Source organism: Lissotriton helveticus, chromosome 5_1, assembly GCF_964261635.1.
Source record: "Lissotriton helveticus chromosome 5_1, aLisHel1.1, whole genome shotgun sequence".
In the NCBI taxonomy this organism is placed as follows: Eukaryota; Metazoa; Chordata; class Amphibia; order Caudata; family Salamandridae; genus Lissotriton; species Lissotriton helveticus.
This window is the reverse complement of record NC_136065.1, coordinates 462,662,149-462,684,302: the sequence shown is the minus strand read 5'-3', so window position 1 is coordinate 462,684,302 and position 22,154 is coordinate 462,662,149. Positions and strand designations below refer to the sequence as shown.

Here is a 22,154-nt window from a genome sequence, read left to right as displayed (position 1 = left end):
GTGCAAAGCCCCGGGGAGGTGGTGGTCCCCGGGGGCCGCATTTGAATTATTAGTGCCCGGGGGAGGTGGCGGTCCCTGAGGCATGTGGGGGGCTCGAGCCCCAACACACAGGTTTTTTTTTTTTTTTTTAAAAACAAGCCCCAGGGGGTTTCGGTCCCCGGGGCTGCGGGGGGGCTGTGTGCCCCCATGAATATTTTAGAAAACCCTCGGGGTGGCGTTCCCCGGGGCTTGGAGGGGCCTTGGAGGCCCCCACACATTAAAAAGGAAGCCCCACTGGTGGCAGTACCCGGGGTTGCGGGAGGGCTAAGTGCCCTCCCGCATAGTATTTGTTGCATAGCCCCAGGGGGTGGAGGACCCCGGGGCTGCGAGGGCCCGTGTACCCCCGCAAATATCCTAGAGAAGCCCGGGGCAGGGGCAGTGGCGGTCCCCACACATTAAAAATCAAGCCCCAGGGGGTGGCGGTCCCTGGAGCTGTGGAGATCCTTGTGGGCCTCCGCAATTTTGAAATTAGGAATTGGGTAATTCCCCCGGGACCTTGCCCACCGGGGGGCCTCATTTAAATGAATTTTTTAAATAATTTTGGTGGGACGACCCTAGTGCGAATTCCGCCGAAATTAGAAAAAAAAATGCTTTTTTGGGCCAACCTGATCCTTGTGGGACCCCTGATCAGGCCTAGGGGGTCAGGGTCTTTCTAGCTTGCCCCTTTTTCTTCTTTTCACCTTTGTTTCCCTGTTTTTTTGTGATTCGGTTCTACAGAGTCACAAGATGGCTGCCAACACGTCCTGGTTTGGAGTGTTGGCAGCCAATCACAGTGAAGCTTGTGCTCAGGGGGGGGTCGAGACTCCACCGTGTCCCTAGATATCGAAAATTTTATTTTTGAATTTCTCAGCAACTACTGAAAGGATTTAGACCATTTTAAAAAAGGGACGCTTTCTGAACCAAGCACTAACTTTTTGCCAAATTTGGTGTAATTCTGTTCAGCAGTTCAGACTGTAGCCGTGTCTAAAGTTTCCTATGGAAATTAACATGGAGAAACACGTTTTGGTACCCCCCTTTTTTTCTTGGCTTCAGCTTGGCGAATCACCCCGAAACATTCAAGTCAGGAGCTGGCCAGAAGTGGCCACTTTTTTTGAAGATTCAACAACCGGCGCCAAAGTTATTGGGAAAAGGAAAAACGCTTTTCCTATGGAAACTAGGGGCCAGATGTAGGTAGCCCAATACCGGTCGGAAACGGACGAAAATATTGAGCATTTGGGATGTAGGGGACAGAAAATTGTCCGAAGCGGTAAATTTACCGAATCGGTTAAGTTACCGAATCGGTAAACATTCCGAATCGGAAAATTTACCGAATTGGTAAATTTACCGAATCGGTAAAGTTACAGAATCGGTAAACATTCTGAATCGGAAAATTTACCGAATCGGTAATTTTTGCCGATTCGGTAAATTTACCGATTCGGTTAATAAGAAGTGGTAAAATTGAATATTGAGATGTAGGTAAGCTCTTAAATACCGAATTTGCTTGAAATTCGGTATTTAAGAGTCTGTATTTACTATGGATTGAAATCAGGTGGTAACCAGGTGCAGCCTATAAAAAAGGACCCAAATTGCAATACTTTTTTCACAATGGCGGCATTCTATGTCATTGCGAGATGGCTATGGCTACAGGAGGAAGGAGAGAGGGAATGGCAGAGACAGGAGCAGGTCTACAGACAGAGGATCACCTTGTTCATGCTCACAGAGGCAGAGATACTCCAGAGGTACAGGTTGGACCCAGACACCATCTTGGACCTCATCCATCCAGAAAAATAGGAGTCAAGAGGGAAAATACCGGGCTAGGTCGCCCTCCACTCAATTCAAGTACTACAACAAAGACCTAGTCCTCTGGGCAACATTTCTTCAAGACCATTAAACACACATGGATTGTCGGAAGAATCATTCCAAATACACCTCTAATTATAGAGATTGTTGCTGTGTCACAGTCTGTTGCCATGATAAAAAATAACCATACTCTGATTAATATATTACACAACAACACAGGACGTACATTCACTAGAGGGACAACAAAAAATTGTGAAGAAGCTGGAAGTCACCTCACGGGCGCACCACCTATGGGACCCCTGGTTGGTACTCACCAGGATGGCCCTGTTCTCATCATTGGTGACTACCAGCTTAACGTAAACGTGTCCGACACCCAAAGTAACAGTGAATGGTGCAGTGTACATACAACTTATATGTGAACAGGACTAACAACATTCAACATATACCACGAACAATACTGTGCATACAAGATACAAAAAACCCTTTTATTCGCACTTTTCTTGTTGCAAACAGTATACACTTATACGTAAAAAAGAGAGTAGCGAATACTACCTATCGACTCGCACTCTACTTACAGCCGACATGTTTCATTGCCTTGGTTTATATCAGGCAATTTCTTCAGGGCAACCACTATTAAACTGCCACTGCCACTGCCACTGTGTTTTTTTGTGCTGTAAATCAAAGAAAGGAAGAAACTGCGTTTCAGAGGCCATTACATATTGCCTACTGTTCACCCCCTGAGTATTATAAGGTAATGGATAATAGTTACCTAATTGGCCGGTTTGTCTTTCATACCTTGGAAGAGAAACCTCTATCCCAAAAACGAACTACAACTCCCAACAGGTGAGTATGTTCGTATCTCCCTTCAAACGTTTGATCTAGGGCAAAGATAAAAATGTCCCAGGAGACAGCAGATTAAAAGCCGGTTAATCTAATCTCACCATAGTCGTCTTGTAACACCCCATCGAGTCCAGGTCATTTGCTGTTTTTTACCCGTGGAGAATACTCGGTCGGCGTCTTCTCAGCACCGGAGCGCCGAGCGAGTGATTCCTCAGTTCATTTATTTCCTGGACGTCAGCGCCCGTCTGCTCTCATTGGTCGATCCGGTCACATGGCCTGTATTAGTTCGGATCGGAGTTTCTTCACAGGACTTTATTCTTTTCTCTTTTATTTTTTACATATTTTTTACAGAAGCAAACTATTTCTACGTGCTTAACCACATAGCGCCACCTCCACTTTAACAATTGCGAACCTCGCATGTTTTGTCGGGGACGATAGTTTCGGGTGCCATCTTGAGATGGGCTCGTTACAATGTAAATAAATATCGGTCCACTCAAACCCTGCGTACATTTCGATGTTCATTTTATTAAATGGGGTTACCTAGTTCCTTTTCTTGAATGTTCACCCATTGCCCTCTATGAATGGTCGAGGGACGCTCTCACGTTTTTTCTTCCCATAACAACGACTTCCTTGCACTGCATTTGCTGAAATTTGTATGAAATGTAATTTTATTATTCATTTATACACATTTATGTGCTTTTATATGTCTTTTTTATGTGTTTGTAGTATACTTTTATGATTTTAACTAATCGAATAAAGTATTTTTTGACTCTTGACTCTTCCCATAACAACACTGCAACAACAATGCACGTCTCTCTTAGCGGCCATATTGAGACTGGTACACTCAGTATTGTATGGCTAATGGACCATCTGTTTATTACTATTATTGTGGGTGCACCCTCGATAGCTACTGGGACCGGTAGGTCTCCGACGCCCCCACCTTAGATTTCTATTTTGACTAGTTTTACATTTAGTCTTATCACTAAGAATTCAGCACCCTCAAAACGGCTTGAATTCACAATTCACCCTCTCCAGGAAGTTTAAGAGGCACTCAATCTATGTTCATCTGCTGTTGTCTATTTGGGTGAGATATATTGCTAAAAAAAGTAGCAGGTCCAGGACAATTGCATATGAGGTATCATTGTCTCAAGTCAAATTACTACAATCCGTTTTTTCATTAGGAGGCCGTGTATTGAGTATACTGAGCCAAGGAACATAGGGCATATTTATTCAGCGTAGTTTATTCCATTCCAGGAGTTCATTTAATCCTCTTTGTTCGCTTCGTTCCTGGAAAATCCAACGTGCTTCTTTATTTGTCAGCCTTCTTTCTATCGATTGCACATCCCCTACCACTCTTTCCAACACCACCAAGTGAACGTATGTTTATTGCGATGGCAATGTTGTACCAGCTTCGTCGTCAATTTCCCTTGTCGAATCGTGCTTAGGTGTTCCTGGATGCGGAGTTTGATCTTTCGTGTTGTAAGACCAATGTACACTAGGCCACACTCACATCTGAGTCTATAGACTACATTCGTAGTATTACAATTACTGAAATGTTTCAGTGTCCATATTTTTCCAGATTGCAACATGACTGTAGTACATTTGGTTGTAAGGTGGCAAACCGAACAGTTTCCACAGGGGAAGTGCCCGTTCGGTACCGTGGTGGTTTCTGCTTCTTTGTTCTCCAACATTCTGGTATGGACCAATTTATCTTTGAGGTTGTTGGCCCTCCGGAAGGCAAAACGGGGTGGGGGCATTTTGTAGTCTGATGTAGATAGTATCGACCAATGCTTTCTAATCACTTGGCGAATTCTTGTCGCCATGGGGTCATACGTCATGACTACAGGTAAACAATCTGTTTTTTCTTTCCTCTGGGATTCTAGCAAGGCCGCACGCGGAGTACTCAAGGCTCTTTTCCTCGCCTGACGGATGACTCTACGCGGATATTCCCGGTCTTTTAACCTTTCACTTAAGACTTCTGCTTGTTCTTTGTAGGCTTCAGTTGAGGAGCAGTTCCGTCTGTATCGCATAAATTGTCCCACTAGGAGGTTGTCCCTGAGGGCCCTAGGGTGATATGATTGGTAAGACAGAAGTGAGTTTCTATCAGTTGGTTTCTGATGTACACTTGTGGCAAACCTCCCTTCACAGGCTTCAATGTCCAGGTCCAGATAGACAGCACTTGTGTGGTGATACTTCCACGTAAACCGTAGGCTCCTATCCTGTGTGTTTAGCCAATTAAGAAAACACAGAAGAGCGTCTTCCTCTCCAGACCAAATGAGGAGCACGTCGTCGATATAACGCCTCCACAGGCGTATATGATCTTTAAAGGGATTCTCTTCAGACTCAACGACGTGCTCCTCAAACTGTCCAACATAGATGCATGCCACGCTCGGCGCCATCGTAGCACCCATCGACGTCCCCGTCACTTGGAGGAAAAGCTCGTTTTGTAGCCAAAGAAGTTTCTTGTTAGCGCCAATTCGACGCATTGCAGAATAAAACTCTGGGGAGCATCGTAAAACCACTCTTGTTTTCCAAGCGCTCTTGCAATTGCCATGAGTGCAGCTTCCTGGGGGATACAAGAGTAGAGGGATTCGATATCGATGGTCACTATATATTCGGAGACAGGGTCAAAGGCCATCGAGTCCAGAATATTGAGGATGTCTGTGGTGTCCTTAACAAAAGATTTTTGGGTCACCACTGACTCGCGGAGATAGTAGTCCGCGAATTGAGACAAGGGTTCCAATATAGATTGGATACCAGACACAATTGGCCTGCCAGGGGGGGGCCTGGCAGGTTTATGTATCTTCGGTAGGATGTAGAAGGCAGGGGTCCTGGGGGTGGTATTAATCAGGAACTCTGCCTCCTTTGCGCTAATCCATTTTTTCTCTTTCGCAGCCGCGACAAGGGATACAATTATCTCCTTCAATTCTGGAGTAGGATCTCTAGCCAACGATTGGTAATTGGTTCTCACATCTAGTAGTTTTCGTACCTCCACTTCGTAATCGGATGTATTTAGGATTACGATTGCACCGCCCTTATCGGCGTTCTTTATAATTATTTTATCGTTGTTCTGGAGGGACGTGACTGCATCCCAATTCTCTTTTGTCATGTTTTTAAACCCCATTGCTTTGTTCTTATTTTCTATTTCCCTTATCTCATCTAGGACCTTCGCCTCAAAGACTGCAACTTCGGGGCCCATAGTTGCATTCGGGGGGCAGAAGGTAGACGGTTTCCTTAGATTGGAATTGAAGCCCTTAGTTTCTTCAAACGGTTGTTTTATGAAGAATTTCTTTAATTTGATTCTTCGCATTGTTTCGTGGAACTATGTGCGACATTTAAAAGCATCATGCATAGGGGTAGGAACGAAGCCTAATCCTTTATTTAACACCTTCTCTTCTTCGGGTGTTAGAAGATGATCTGATAAATTCACAACAATGCTTTTCATATTGGTTTCTTTCCTCTGCTCCGTGTCATCCGAGGGGACGAAGTTTGCCATTGTGGTTGTGGACGGTTGCCCCGTCCTCTTCCTCTTCCTTGTTGCTGTTGGAAACCCGGACCTTTGTTCGATGCCTGGCCCTGCTCTAAAAAATTCCTCAAGAGTGTGTTCAGATCGGTGTTAGATGAATCAGGTTGATTAAATCTCACTCTGTTTGTACTAGGGCCTGGTTCAGGCTCTTCTTCGCTCGATGTATTTGCGAAAGACCAATTTGTAGGTGTTCTCTTTTGCTGCGGGAACCTGGTACCTCGCCCTTTTCTATTAGCCCCAGTTTGTTGTTGTTGATCTTGGGCTGGCTGATAATACGCGTCTTCAGTGTAGGGAAAAGCCCACTCATGCGTATAGCGTTGGAGATTACGTTGTAGTCCTTTGATTTTTTGTGTGACCATGTATTGTTTATACTCTTCCAGGTCAGTTTTGATTTTCTCAAGATGTTCCTTGGCGTCAGTAAAACTATTATCACGGTTAATAGTTTCTTCTAATTCGACAATTTCCTTTAATACCTCTTCGCTTAGTCTCTGGGCTGTACTTATTATTAGGATCAACCAGTCTCTGGTGCATTTATTTGCGATATAACTCCAATCGCATCGGAATTGTTTATCGTCTAGGAAAATGCGTGGTTCGATTCGCCCCCACCCCGTTTTGCCTTCCGGAGGGCCAACAACCTCAAAGATAAATTGGTCCATACCAGAATGTTGGAGAACAAAGAAGCAGAAACCACCACGGTACCGAACGGGCACTTCCCCTGTGGAAACTGTTCGGTTTGCCACCTTACAACCAAATGTACTACAGTCATGTTGCAATCTGGAAAAATATGGACACTGAAACATTTCAGTAATTGTAATACTACGAATGTAGTCTATAGACTCAGATGTGAGTGTGGCCTAGTGTACATTGGTCTTACAACACGAAAGATCAAACTCCGCATCCAGGAACACCTAAGCACGATTCGACAAGGGAAATTGACGACGAAGCTGGTACAACATTGCCATCGCAATAAACATACGTTCACTTGGGTGGTGTTGGAAAGAGTGGTAGGGGATGTGCAATTGATAGAAAGAAGGCTGACAAATAAAGAAGCACGCTGGATTTTCCAGGAACGAAGCGAAAAAAGAGGATTAAATGAACTCCTGGAATGGAATAAACTACGCTGAATAAATATGCCCTATGTTCCTTGGCTCAGTATACTCAATACACGGCCTCCTAATGAAAAACGGATTGTAGTAATTTGACTTGAGACAATGATACCTCATATGCAATTGTCCTGGACCTGCTACTTTTTTTTGCAATATATCTCACCCAAATAGACAACAGCAGATGAACATAGATTGAATGCCTCTTAAACTTCCTGGTGAGGGTGAATTGTGAATTCAAGCCGTCTTGAGGGTGCTGAATTCTTAGTGATAAGACTAAATGTAAAACTAGCCTAAATAGAAATCTAAGGTGGGGGCGTCGCAGACCTACCGGTCCCAGTAGCTATCGAGGGTGCACCCACAATAATAGTAATAAACAGATGGTCCATTAGCCATACAATACTGAGTGTACCAGTCTCAATATGGCCGCTAAGAGTGACGTGCATTGTTGTTGCAGTGTTGTTATCGGAAGAAAAAACGTGGGAGCGTCCCTCGACCATTCATAGGGGGCAATGGGTGAACATTCAAGAAAAGGAACTAGGTAACCCCCTTTAATAAAATGAACATCGAAATGTACGCAGGGTTTGAGTGGCCCGATATTTATTTACATTGTAACAAGCCCATCTCAAGATGGCACCCGAAACTATCGTCCCCGACAAAACATGCGAGGCTCGCAATTGTTAAAGTGGAGGTGGCGCTATGTGGTTAAGCACGTAGAAATAGTTTGCTTCTGTAAAAAATAAAAGAGAAAAGAATAAAGTCCTGTGAAGAAACTCCGATCCGAACTAATACAGGCCATGTGACCGGATCGACCAATGAGAGCAGACGGGCGCTGACGTCCAGGAAATAAATGAACTGAGGAATCACTCGCTCGGCGCTCCGGTGCTGAGAAGACGCCGACCGAGTATTCTCCACGGGTAAAAAACAGCAAATGACCTGGACTCGATGGGGTGTTACAAGACGACTATGGTGAGATTAGATTAACCGGCTTTTAATCTGCTGTCTCCTGGGACATTTTTATCTTTGCCCTAGATCAAAAGTTTGAAGGGAGATACGAACATACTCACCTGTTGGGAGTTGTAGTTCGTTTTTGGGATAGAGGTTTCTCTTCCAAGGTATGAAAGACAAACCGGCCAATTAGGTAACTATTATCCATCACCTTATAATACTCAGGGGGTGAACAGTAGGCAATATGTAATGGCCTCTGAAACGCAGTTTCTTCCTTTCTTTGATTTACAGCACAAAAAAACACAGTGGCAGTGGCAGTTTAATAGTGGTTGCCCTGAAGAAATTGCCTGATATAAACCAAGGCAATGAAACATGTCGGCTGTAAGTAGAGTGCGAGTCGATAGGTAGTATTCGCTACTCTCTTTTTTACGTATAAGTGTATACTGTTTGCAACAAGAAAAGTGCGAATAAAAGGGTTTTTTGTATCTTGTATGCACAGTATTGTTCGTGGTATATGTTGAATGTTGTTAGTCCTGTTCACATATAAGTTGTATGTACACTGCACCATTCACTGTTACTTTGGGTGTCGGACACGTTTACGTTAAGCTGGTAGTCACCAATGATGAGAACAGGGCCATCCTGGTGAGTACAAACCAGGGGTCCCATTGTTGGTGCGCCCGTGAGGTGACTTCCAGCTTCTTCACAATTTTTTGTTGTCCCTCTAGTGAATGTACGTCCTGTGTTGTTGTGTAATATATTAATCAGAGTATGGCTATTTTTTATCATGGCAACAGACTGTGACACAGCAACAATCTCTATAATTAGAGGTGTATTTGGAATGATTCTTCCGACAATCCATGTGTGTTTAATGGTCTTGAAGAAATGTTGCCCAGAGGACTAGGTCTTTGTTGTAGTACCATCTTGGACCTCATCAGGGACCTCCAACCACTGTTGGAGCACACTACCCCAAGGGAACACGCTATTCCACCCCACATGCAGGTGCTGTGCAGCCTACACCTGCTTGCATCTGGGAGTTACCAGAGTGTGGTTGCTGTGGTAGGTGGGGTGACCCAGAGCAGCCTGTCACGCTTTTTCAGAAAATTTCTGGACGCCATGTTGCAGAGAATGCATTTATACATCAGCTTCCCTGCAACGTACACTGAACTGGTCAGGACCAAGACTGACTTTTATCAGATGGCGCATTTTCCAAATGTCATTGGCTGCATTGATGGTACCCACATCCCAATATGCCCACCTGCTGCCACAGAGTACATTTATAGAAACAGGAAATCCACACACACCATAAATGTACAGGTAATCTGTGATTCCAAATTTATCATCACGGACATAGTTGCCAAGTTTCCCGGGAGTACCCACGACTCCTACATCTTTCAGAACAGTGGCATCTACTCACGGCTGACAGCGGGGGAATTTGGCGAAGGCTACTTGCTAGATAATACACTGTGTGAATCTCCCTTGATACATATTGCAGCTGTATGTGGATATGTGCATGTGAGTAATGTATTTCTATTCTTACAAATAGGAGACAGTGCATATGACCCTTCGGTCCTTCATCCTCACCCCCTACCTCAACCCTTCAACACCCAGCCAGAGGAGGTACAACAGGGCACACAAATCGACCCGGAACATCGTGGAGCGAACCTTTGGACTGTGGAAGAGCAGGTTTCGGTGCCTGCACAAGAGTGGAGGGGCTCGCCAGTACACACCAGTGACCTGCTGCAAAATGATTGCAGCCTGTGCAATGTTGCACAACCTTGCAGTTAAGAAGGGCACTGAAGTGGAATTATCAGATTTTGAGGACCATGATGATGACCAAGCACTGCCTGAGCCACACACAGCTGGACATGCAACACCAACAGATGGCAGACACAGACGGGAAGAGATCACACACAACTTTTTTAAAGTAAGTAAAGAGACACAGACAGGTGGAGTATGCACCCAACGTAGTTTAATGTTGTCACTACACAGGTATTCAAGGCACAAATGTGCAACACAAACTGTGAACTTTCAAAAGTGTATGTCCAGGGTCACTACCCCATAATATTAACTGTTCATTTGCGTCCACGCTTAGCACTGCCAGATGTATGTGGCTCACTGTGTTCGCTGGGCGTTTGGCCTGTAGCCTCACCTTGTCGCCTGCTGCTCCTCCTTGTCTCTACAACAAGGGGGCTTGCCATGCTGCTCCTACTTGTGCTCCCATCAGTCTCTGGCACATCAATAGCAGCAGTTTGTCCTGTTTGAGCATTTATTAGCGCCTCAAGAGCACCGGTCGTTCCGGCTATGCCCCTTGTCACCTCATTGCTGTTTTGCGTCTACACCTCTTGACTGTTTATGCTTCGCCTGCATAGCAGGGATGTGGCTGTGGCCAGGCGGTGAATTGCTTTGTTGTGTTGCTGTGCACGCTGCTTCTCCCTGCGCCTTGATGCTATTTCTGTGTCCAGTTTGGTGAACAGTAGCTGCACCGATTGTGTCATTTCATGTATCCCTGTAGCCATGTTCTTGTTCACTTCCACCAGTTCCCTGATGCCCTTTCCAATTTCTTCCATATTGCTATTCAGGTTGCGCATTTGGCGTTGACCGGACATGATGCCCTTTCCCTGCATCCTCTGGATCTTGACCATGCTCCCCTCCAGACCTTGGAACACACTGGACCCCTCCCCACGTGCACCTACACTCCTTCCTTGGACTCTGCGGCGTCTTGTGCTACTACGGACAACCTCTGCGCTGGACTGCAGTGTGGCAGAGATATCATCTCCAGGCAAGGTGTGTGTGTCTTCCACCTCCATTTCACCGGCAGCTGTCTCCATTTCTATCAGTGGGGGAACGACATGCCTCCTGCTTGGTTGTGCTGCAGGTGTTTCAACATCCAGTGATGCTGGCATATCTGGTGAAGACATTAACAGAGGGGACTGTGAACGTCGTGGGGATGCCTGCAAATCTTGAGTGATTTCAGGGTCTTGGGAAGGTGGCTGGCTACTCGGTACACCTGTGTCCTGTGATGCACTGGGACCTGGCTCCTGACTTTCATCCCTCTCGGGTGCCGTGCCTTCAGTCTCCTGTGACTGCCTTCTGGATGTGTGACCTGTGGACATATGAGCGTATATCAGCTAAGCGCAAATGTCTCACAGCCACTACAATTAAATCTTTTCAAATTGCACAATGTACATGTTGCCTGCCCTTCATTATGTCTGCAAATCATTTGCCTACCTTGGTGGTTGCTGTGCTGTATGACATGGTCTTTCATTAACTGACTACATGTACCATGATGCATTGCTACTGTTTGGTGCTGGCACACCGGGACTGGGGTCACTTAGCTTCAAGGGGTGAGGGAAGGATGAGGGTGTGAGGGGGATTGCTGTGCATGCATCTTACCTTTTCTACTTGCAGCTTTGGCTGAGCTGTATACTTCTCCCAGTCCGCAGACGCTTTCTGGCTCTAATGTTGAGGCCACCATCTCCTCCAGGTCAGTGAGGGGGGGGGGGGGGGTGCTGTGTCCTTTCCTCCACCAGTTTGCGATGCCTGCTTGTGGTGGTCTGCCAATTTTTTTTTTGTGAGGCTCCTCAGGTCATAGAACCTCTTTTTCAAATCCTCTGTGACTCTGGTGGTCACTCCCACAGCATTCACTTTGTCGAGTATATCTAGCCAAATCTTCCTTTTGGCAGATTCAGCCACAGTGAGGGGCTGCCTGCCAAACAGTTTGTGGTGCACCTTCACCACCTCCTCCAAAAGGACCTGTAGCTCCATGCTGCTGAATTTCAGCTTTCTCTTCCTCTCTGTCTGCTCTGTGTCTCTGCTGGTTTCCATTTTACAGGTTTTAAACTGCACAAACTCTTTCTGCTGCTGCTCCCAATCTCTCTGCTCCAACTGCCTCTCCAGAAGCTTCTAATTAGTTGCAGCTGCCTGTGTAGCCACTTTCTGGTAGGTAGGGGGAGGGTGGTAGCACCTGAGTGGCTGTTTTCTTAAGTTTCACTTTTGCTTGCTTTCCGATTCAGTATTTACCGAATCGGTATTTACCGAATCGGTATTTCCCATTCATGAATGGGAAATACCAATTCGTTAAATACCGAATCGGTAAATTCTGAAAGTCTGGTTCCGAATTTTACCGATTCGGTAATAAATACCGAATTTTTTCCTACAACTCATTTACCGATTCATGAATACCGAATCGGTAAAATTCGGTATTTAAGAATCGGTAAATGAGATTTACCGACATCTGGCCCCTAGTCCTTACTATAACTACCTACTGCCGACCGCCAGTAGGATATATATATATATCCTTTCCAAGTCCGCTCTGCACGCGCTGTCTGCGGCCCCGAGGGAGGTGGCACCAATGCCGGCCGAGCACGCCGGTATGCAAAGTTCCAAAAGTCCCAAAATGACGGTGCTCTCAGATCCCAAATCACACACAACTCCGCTGCTACTCCAAGGGTGTTTATTTTCCTAACAACATGTTTCGGCTGCGGACAGCCTTGATCACGTTAGGTTGTGGTCAGTTTCATCGACTAATAAAGTCACAGTGAGTAAACATGAAAACAGGACTTCCACACTGTAGAACGGCACCATTTTGGAACGATAGTATGTGATGTAACTATGTATCCATCCACATTAAACAGGTCACAAACGGGACTACATGGCACATTATACATGTTCAAAATGATGACGAAAAAATCAAATCAAAACATTACAAAATTCATTTCACATTTTGTAAATGTTAAACTGTATATACGCCTGCGCATATGCAAAAGTTAATACATAAATAGAATAGCGCTTTCTCAGAAGGCAGAAAAGAACTCAAACCTGCCCACTATTTCCAAAACTGAAAATCGCCGCCATGATAGTAGTTTCAAGGACGGCATAGAACTACCCAGCTCCCTGCGTGAAAACTCATGAGGTTAATGCAGCTTCCGCAAAGGCCAATGAGTGTAAGAAAAACATTAAATGGCATCGAGTACCATAACCGTCTGCAAGTGCACGCCTATTTGCCAAAATATTAATTGAATAATGCGCCGCCGTAAAGATACTTTAAAGATGGCAAAGAATTATAACTGTACCCATTTAACCAATTACATCACATTGGGTACTGGGTACTTGTACAATACATTATTTAAGGCGGTGTTCTCAGAAAATTTCATACTCTCCCTGGTGTGATGTACCAAGCCAATGCTATGCCTAATGCAAGGAAATTGCATCCTGGGAATAAGTTAGATACACTTCACTGGAGTTTCTATGTTTGTAAAATACACTATTCAGGTCCAGTACTCAAAGAACTGATGCCACTTAGTGTCTCAATGCGACACTATAGAATCTATTTACAAGAGAAATATCAAGGAAGTCCAAGTTCCAATAAACAAAGTCCAGAAAAAGAAGAAGGTTGCCCCCAACTGCGGGGCCTACCGTGCTCTTAAGAAACTGACGTGATGTCAAAAAGAGGGAGTGGCCGTGCTCGTGAATAGTGGTGTTCTAATTTTCCAAACCAGGAAACATCAGGTAAGTGAAGTGATAGCGAAATCCCGTGCTGGGTGCCGAAGGAAAATAAACACCCTTGGAGTAGCAGCGGAGTTGTGTGTGATTTGGGATCTGAGAGCACCGTCATTTTGGGACTTTTGAAAATTATATATATATATATTCACATTCATAAACTCCAACCACTTCCCACACATGGCGAGGAAGGGGAGACAGACCTCTGAATGCAGGCAAGGTGTTTTTTTATTCGTTAACCCAGCTTCAGCATACAAGGATGACGCGTTCGGGCTCGAGAGCCCTCGTTCACATGAAGACTGTAAGAATGCCATTAGCTTTTAAATATTATTGCAATCCCGCCCTAGTCACATGCTCCAATCACATAGTGATAGAACTAAACAACAGACTGCACCACCATACTATCTGTGAAAAATACACTGTCACTGCATCTGGTTTAGTACACTATTTTTCATGATTCTCACTTCGGTCTATCTAAAAATATTAATGCTTAAATACATTTTATGTCATGCGAACTTAAAACATTAAAATATGTTGCAATTATTGATTTCATAACAAGCGGGATTTATGATATTGATACCTCAATATAATATTACTCTGCCAGAGTCTTATATCTATATATACACACACTATTCTTGTGTGAATGTTATCTTGAGGGTACGTTACAATCTTCAGTGTGCAAAAAGGTAATGTAGAATTATCATAGTTTATTGATAGTAGAATGTTCAGAACTTAGATTGCGCTGACTTCATTCTGTACACATCGCTTTGTGTTACTTGTCTTGTGGGCTTATTTACTTGAACAGTAAATATTCAACATTTTAACTTGTTTAATGGTCTATATTTGTGAGAGTCCATCACAAAAATATTTGTGATGAGTTTAAGAAGCTTACCACGCGAGCTGGTTACTAAGGAAGTAGTATTCCAGGCCCACAAAAACACGGTTGGGGAGTTATAACAATTGATTAAAGTCGTACGGAGCTTGTGACAGCATCCTGTTTTTACAAGATCTCATCTTTATTTACTGTTGTGTGGGTAAGTACAATTTATTGGCGCAGCCAAGTTTATTGATATTTTTTTAACTTCGCATACAAACTGCCAGATGTGTGCTATACTAGCCGATAAACACTCGCTGCCCACAAGCTTTCTCTGTTCACCCTACGAGAGGCATTGCCTCTGAGATGTTCATCAGGAGTCATTCAGGCATTTTTTCGTCTTTAAAAAAAGCTCACCATTCAGAACGCATCTCCTGGTGTTTGAGGTGAGCAGCTCGCTGTGGTGATCACGGATGTATTGTGTAACACGTAGCGTGATGACGTTATCACACCAACTTTGCATTTTAGGACAATAGAACGCATACTGCTTTAGCCACCTGCATTCATTTATATTACATGATATTCATATAGAAATGGAGACCAGGCATTAATTCTGATTTACAGAGATTACAAATTCATTTGTAACTGAAACTTTTTAAAAAATCTTTTCTTCAAAATATGTTTCATCCACAATATTTTTTGTCAAGGCAAATTCAATTAATCCAGTGATGAAATGGAAAATTTGACACATAGCTTTTGAAAATTATTTAATTGCCATTGATGTAAAGAAATTTGATTCGGAACGAAAGAAAGCTTTTATGTTTGAACATTTAGGAAATACTGGATAGGGATGCTTGATAACTTACCAGAAGTAGACCACCTTCAGGGCACTTTACGTCATGGGATGTGTGCACAGAAGCTGTTAAGAGAAGAGAGAAACAATTTACAGAAACATTATGGTTGAAAGATATGGATTTTTCATGCAGAAGCAACTTGAACAGGAGAACATTGAAGAGTATATTGCTGCTTTACGCATTGTTACAGCTTCGAGTAAATTTGAAGACATGACTGATGCATACATTAGAGACCACATCGTTAGGTCTCACCTAGCGTTGCAGTGCATGCGCTGCTCGCTCGGCGAGACTTATAGTGAGAGAGGAGACTTCAGAAGGGGACTTAAAGCACCGCCCATCAGCATCATCATCAAACCACTTTATTCGGTTATGTTAAAACCATAAAAGTACAGACACAAGGATACAAACATATAAGTGCAAAAATACAAAATGCAGTGTCAACAGTGTAATGTAATCCGGCGATAACAGTCTATGTGCAAAAGACGCAATACAGTATTGGCAAGTAAAGTGCATTCCAGGACAAAAGTGACAGTGCATCCAAGGAAATTGATATGACTGTCTTAAAAAAGTATCCACCATAAAAAAGTTTAAAAAGATAAAAGCAAATGATCTAAAACCTTGTTAATTATGGGCTATCCTCACGGCTATTCCTCAGTCTAACAGCTGCCATAAGGAAACTGGCTATATAGAAAATCTCATTGGGATCATTTAGTAGCTGTAGATACAATAAGGCTGGCTTTACTTGAATAAAACCCTTTCTTTTTAATAATGGAAATAGAAACCTCTTTCTGATCTCACTATACAAATCACAAAACATTATTAGGTGCCTTGTATCCTGAACTGAAAAGTTATCACAGGCACATGGCCCTAACTCTTTCAGTCTGCACTACCCCTTAGAACTTCCAAGAGAAAGGTGAATTAGATGAAAACGGAAACGTGTTAAAAGTACACGGTGAAAAGGCCTAGTGACAATTTTCAGGTAGGGTTCCAGCATGGACGATGTTTTTAAAAGGTAATGTGCTTTTACCGTTACTTTTGTCAACTCCAATTCTTCCCGTTGTACCGCCCATAGATTTTAAAGCTGTTTTTTCACCCAACTGAGATCCGTTCTTGTAATTTTCTCGGGGTCTTCAAAGAGGTCTTGTTGACCAACTGTTGCCAGTGTTTCCTTTACATAAACAAGCCACCTAATCTTATGTACATGATCCAAAATGAGACAATCCCTGATCAGTCTATGGTTAAGATCTAATTCAGGATTAAGCCATAATTTGAGCCAAAAACTAACTGGAGCCAACCTAAGTGTGTCTGTTATATAGCCCATCCCCAATTCCTGATGGACAGCGTAAGTGGGTGTTGACTGGGGGACCGATAATATTCCCCGTAGAAATTTATTCTCCTCTAACTGTATCCCCTCCATGGGTCTATACCCCCAAATCGAGGAGCCATATGTGGCAATTGCAATACATTTGGATTTATAGCTGTTCAGCATTGCCTCTACAGGTTTGATCCCCAACCGTTTTGAAAACCCATTTACGGCCGTAATTGCCCTCATCGAAAAGAACCCCCAAGTACATAAAGGAAGTTACCCTGGTAACTTCGGAGCCTTCACAATAAAAAAAACCCTACAATTTCGTTTACTCTGGCGGCCTATACTCATCACATGTGATTTGGCTATATTTACCTTTAAATCTAATGATTTCATAAAATGTCCAAATCCCTCAAGCAGCTTCTGTAGGCCGACTGCTGTACGTGATAACAAGACAGCGTCGTCGGCGTACAGAAGCACAGGGCAACGCTCCTGACCGATTTTAGGGACATCTAAGCTGGCTACATCTAAAAACTTACCTAAATTATTAATATAAAGAGTAAAAAGTAATGGGGCTAAAATACAACCTTGTCGACTCCACAACCAGAACTAAAGTGCCTAGTGCAATTCCCATCTTGATCGATCCGTACCCGTGCAGAGAGGTTCTGATGCAGGTCAGCCAAAAAGTGAACGAGAATCTTTTCCATCCCCATCTCTAGAAGGACCATCCAGAGCTTTGACCTGTTTACCAGGTCAAAAGCTGACGATAAATCCATAAACGCCAGCTGGAGTATTCCCCCTTTGGCTGAAGTGTATTTACCAATTAACAGTGATAAATTAAGACACTGGTCTTGAGTCCCCCTACCACTTTTAAAACCGTATTGAAAATTTGATATTACTTTATTCTCATCTAACCATCCCATCAGTTTACCTAAAACCACCCTCCCCAAGACCTTTACAGCTGAATCGATTAAAGAGATTGGTCTGTAACATCGGGCATCTCCTCTGTTGCCCTTTTTAAAAATGGGGACTATAATAGATGTGGCCCAGGAAGGTGGATGGTTCCCCTTTACTGCAGTATTAAAGATTTTAGTCAGAACTTGTGCCCAGAAAACGGGGTGCGTTTTATATAAATCCGCAGGAACACCGTCTGGACCTGGGGCCTTATTACTGGACATAGCCTTAATGGCCAGAACTACTTCATCCTCTTTAAAACTCAAAGACGAGGTTGAATCTCTTGAAACAGCACAGGGGACAAGATCTAAAGATGGGGGAGTCTCATATATAGCCTCAAAATGTGCTAGCCACTGTGCTTCGGTAATATTACATTCTACCACAGTATTACCACTTTCAGAAAAAAATGGCTTATTTACAATTTCCCAAAAACTGCGGCTGTTTTTTAGAACCTCCGCCGACATCAAGGCCTCCCAAGCTTCCTTTCTGATGTCTTTTTTCCTTGCTTTTACAGCTAACTTGTATTCCTTTCTGAGTATGGCCAATGTAGTCCTATTTTGTGGGATCTGTTTAATAGCACTCATTAAAAGGCTAAGTGCCCGAGAACAGGTGCTATCAAACCATTTCTCGGCCATTTGTTGCCCCCTTTTTACCGGGGCCATTAAATTCAGAGATAGTTGTTTACAAATGGCCGTAAAGGCCTCAATAACTGCTGTGCCCTCAGATGTGACATCTAGACATATATCCAACATGGCCTTTGCCGACAAGAGAAGTGTATCTAAAAAAAAATCCGGAATTATCTTTGTCCATTTCAACCTTCTCCCCTGCTCAATGGGTTTGATACTAACCTCCGCTCTTGTGAGACTCATGGGTTGCACCAGGCCACACTCTTTATTTAGTTCCAGAATGACCGGATTATGGTCACTGAAATGTGAATATTTTGCACTATAAGAAGTAACACTAAACAACAGAAGGGGTGATAAGAAAATGTAATCAATCACAGTATTACAACCTCTGGCAGTAAACGTTGGGATCCTGTTAGTTGGTTCAAATGTACTTGGTTCATAGAGATCCACTACTGCTAGGACCTCTTCCAGACATTCCCCCTGTCTGTTATGCTCAAAATGAGGTAAAGCATATACTGTGAACTCACCACTATCCAAACCCCCCTGACAATCCTGCTCACACGGATGTATATTAAAATCACCCAAAAGAATAATCGGGTGATAAGTGGTTTGATTTTCCCTATACTCCTCTAAAAAGGATTTTAAGATCAACAGATGTTCGTTTCCATTCGGACAATCGGCTGAGTTATAAATATTAACTACCAAGAGTTTTATGGTGTTCCGATCCCTCAATTCAACTGCTAAACAGTGGGGTGTTCCTACTTCAACCCTTTTATACAACCACGGCAGTTTAACAGAGAATAACAGAAAGGAACCCCCCTTTGGCTTTACCAGAGGAAACAAATTCCGCTGGCTTGGAAAAAGATGTATAGCCATCCAGCCACCATTCTCCCTCCGTGTCCCAGGTCTCCTGAAGCCCCACAAGATCATACGAGTTAATCAGTTCTAGCCACTTAGGGTCATCTTTTTTAGATCTTAAGCCAGCAATATTCCAGCTCAAGATACCAAACTTGGGCATGTTTAGATTACTTGGCCCACAGGGTTCAGTATTCTCTAGGTGACTGTTCTGATTAGAAATCATAGGGCCAGATGTAGGTTAATCTCATTTACCGATTAATAAATACCGAATTTTACCGATTCGGTATTTATGAATCTGTAAATAAGATGTAGGTAATAATTCGGTATTTTTTACCGAATCGGTAAGATTCGGTATTTACCGATTCTGTAAATACCGAATCGGTATTTGCTATTGAATCCTATGGGCCTTGAAGCCCATAGGAGTCAATAGCAAATACCGAATCGGTATTTACCGAATCGGTAAATATACCGAATTGCAAAGGGGGACAGGGTGTCACTTTGACACCCTGTTGCACCCCTGTAACTGGCTTGTGCGCCATGTGGCACACATACATGCCCTTAGGGCATGTCTGTGTGCCACATGGCACAGGTGTACATGCACAGATGTGCATGTACACAGGGATTCGGTATTTACCATGCAATTGTATTACATGGTTAATACCGAATCCTAAAGGCCTGAAGCACTGTTCAAAGTGCTACCTACATCTGAAAATACAGATTCTGTAATTTTACCGATTGGTAAATTTACCGAATCTGTAAAATTTACAGAATCGGTAAATTTACCGATTCTGTAATTTTACAGATTCGGTAAAATTACCGATTCGGTAAAATTACCGAATCTGTATGTTTTTTGAGCCCCTACATCTCCATAGCCCAATACCGGTCGGAAACGGACGAAAATCTGTATTTTCGTCCGTTTCCGACCGGTATTGGCCTACCTACATCTGGCCCATTGTTTCCAGTCAATCGTTCTCGTCCAGGGTAGTAGGTGGTGGAAAGCTATTTACATTCTGGTTATTTTGACCCGCTGCACTTAACATCCACTGGCTGGGTCCTTCCCCCTGCACATTTACTAGACTCCTTGTCAATTGTGGGCCAGATGATAATCCCCCATTGTTTGTGTTATTTACATATTGACTGAGTCTTGGTAAACTGCCCCCAAAACCTGACTTTTCCCTAGGGGTCCCAGTCTTTTGATTTTTCCCTTTAGTTGGTGGATAGAAAAGGGCCAGGGGAAAACCCTAATGCCCCCCTGAACCCCAAGGTGGGCAGTCCTGCATATCTTCCCTGCTAGATCATCTCTATCAAAATTTACCACTACACAATCGCCCTCAATTTCCTTTGGGTTTTGTCCTACCCAGACTGTACGTCTTGCCATGATAATGTGAGGCGATACTTTGAAGCTATTTTCCCACTGGTTGCAATCTAGCCAATATTTTGCTTTTCTCAATAGATCCGCAGTTGGTTCATGTGTGTTGACTTTCAACGTTGGTACACCCGTGAGAACAACCACTAAGTTATTTGCTTCTGGTGGCAAGAAAAGTCGGCCTACAGTAGGGGGAGGTGTCTTGGTGTTGGTGCTTAGTCCAGGTTTGGGGGCGCTTGATGTTTCTCTAGGTTTTATATTTAAGTGCCCAGCAGTTTCCTTGGACAGAGCTAGCTGAGGTCCCTTACTCTCTTTAACCACACCGCTATTCAATACACCAGCCTTTCTTTGCTCGTTACTATTGCCCCCATTAATCATAGTGCTTTTGGCTACCTCCTTACACCGGGCTAGTGGTTTATCAAGCTGTGGTTTCGTAGCCAAGCAGCAATTGGGCATGTACCACTAAAAAATATAGCTTTATTTACTGTGATAGTAAGAACTTCAATCTTAGATTGCATTCCCTCTATCAGCTTACACAGTTGATTTACTACACTAGACAAAGCAGCACTATCGCCTCTTAAAGGAACCGAAGGCGTAGAGAAATTAGCGCGCCCCCCTTGATGCATATCACTAGTTCCTAGTACAGAATCTGGAGAACATACTTGATTTAAGTGGGCCCCAATGTCAATATCAGGGCTATCAATATTTGCTAACGCGTAAAACCTATTTTGGCAGACTATAGTGGGCTCAATTTCTGGTGGACAAATTGCTCCTGGTTCTAAGTCAGAATTACCATTCTCATTTCTTCTGTGAGTATCATTCACTTTACCAGGAGCACTATTACATTGCTTTCTCCCCAAGGACATATCAGGGACCACTATGGAGCCCTGTTTGCCAGCCCCCCTTGACTCTTCGGGCAATCCCCCCACATTTTCAACAACGTTCCAGTTTAACGGGTCATCTGACATAAGTAGAGTTTCACAGTCTTCCTCCGGCCCTTCAATGCGGCTCATAACACAGTTTTCCCCTGCATGCCTTGGGGCTTTCTTAGACTTCCTTGGCTTTTTGACTTTAATCAAATGTATTTGGGCCCCTTCCATGCTTTATCTTTTCCCCATTGTTCGTAGTAAAATATCAACAGTACCTGTGCAAATCTCGGGGGAGGTTAGGGGGGTGGCCCAGCCCTGCCTCGTCCTGCCCCGGACGGCCACAGACGGCCCACCCTTTGCCCGGGTTTAGCCCGGCGTCGCCCGCGCGCGTCCCGCGAGGCGGGCGACCGGGGGTGTTTATAGAGCCTGTGACGATGAGGGGGGAGGAGCGTCAGTCCCGGTGTTGACCCCGCTGAATCCTGGGCCTCAGAGTCCTTTCCGTGCACCAAACGTTGCGCCGGTTTGCTTAGGCGATGCGTCTCCCGCAAAGCGGGAGGCGCGAGCGGCTGATGAAGCCCCCGGAGATGAGGGGGGAGGAGCGTCAGTCCCGGTGTTGGCCCCGCTGAATCCTGGGCCTCAGAGTCCTTCCCGTGCACCAAACGTTGCGCCCGTTTGCTTAGGCGATGCCTACCATCATTTTCATTAGGTCGCGTCAGCGTTTATGCTAAACGCTGGCTTCCCATTGAAAATTATGCTTTTTGGTCACTGACCTT

General features: G+C 44.0%; 1 protein-coding gene across 1 annotated transcript in view; it reads right to left on the bottom strand.

Annotated features, from left to right (window-relative positions):
- The window catches only part of LOC144754655 (dual specificity protein phosphatase 13A-like), a 294,608-nt gene extending 279,585 nt beyond the window's left edge, over nucleotides 1-15,023 (bottom strand). Inside the window, exon 1 of the mRNA XM_078642731.1 lies at nucleotides 14,966-15,023. The gene's annotated coding sequence lies outside the window, so the exon portion shown is untranslated. The remainder of the gene's footprint in view (nucleotides 1-14,965) is intronic.
- Nucleotides 15,024-22,154: the final 7,131 nt, after the last annotated feature.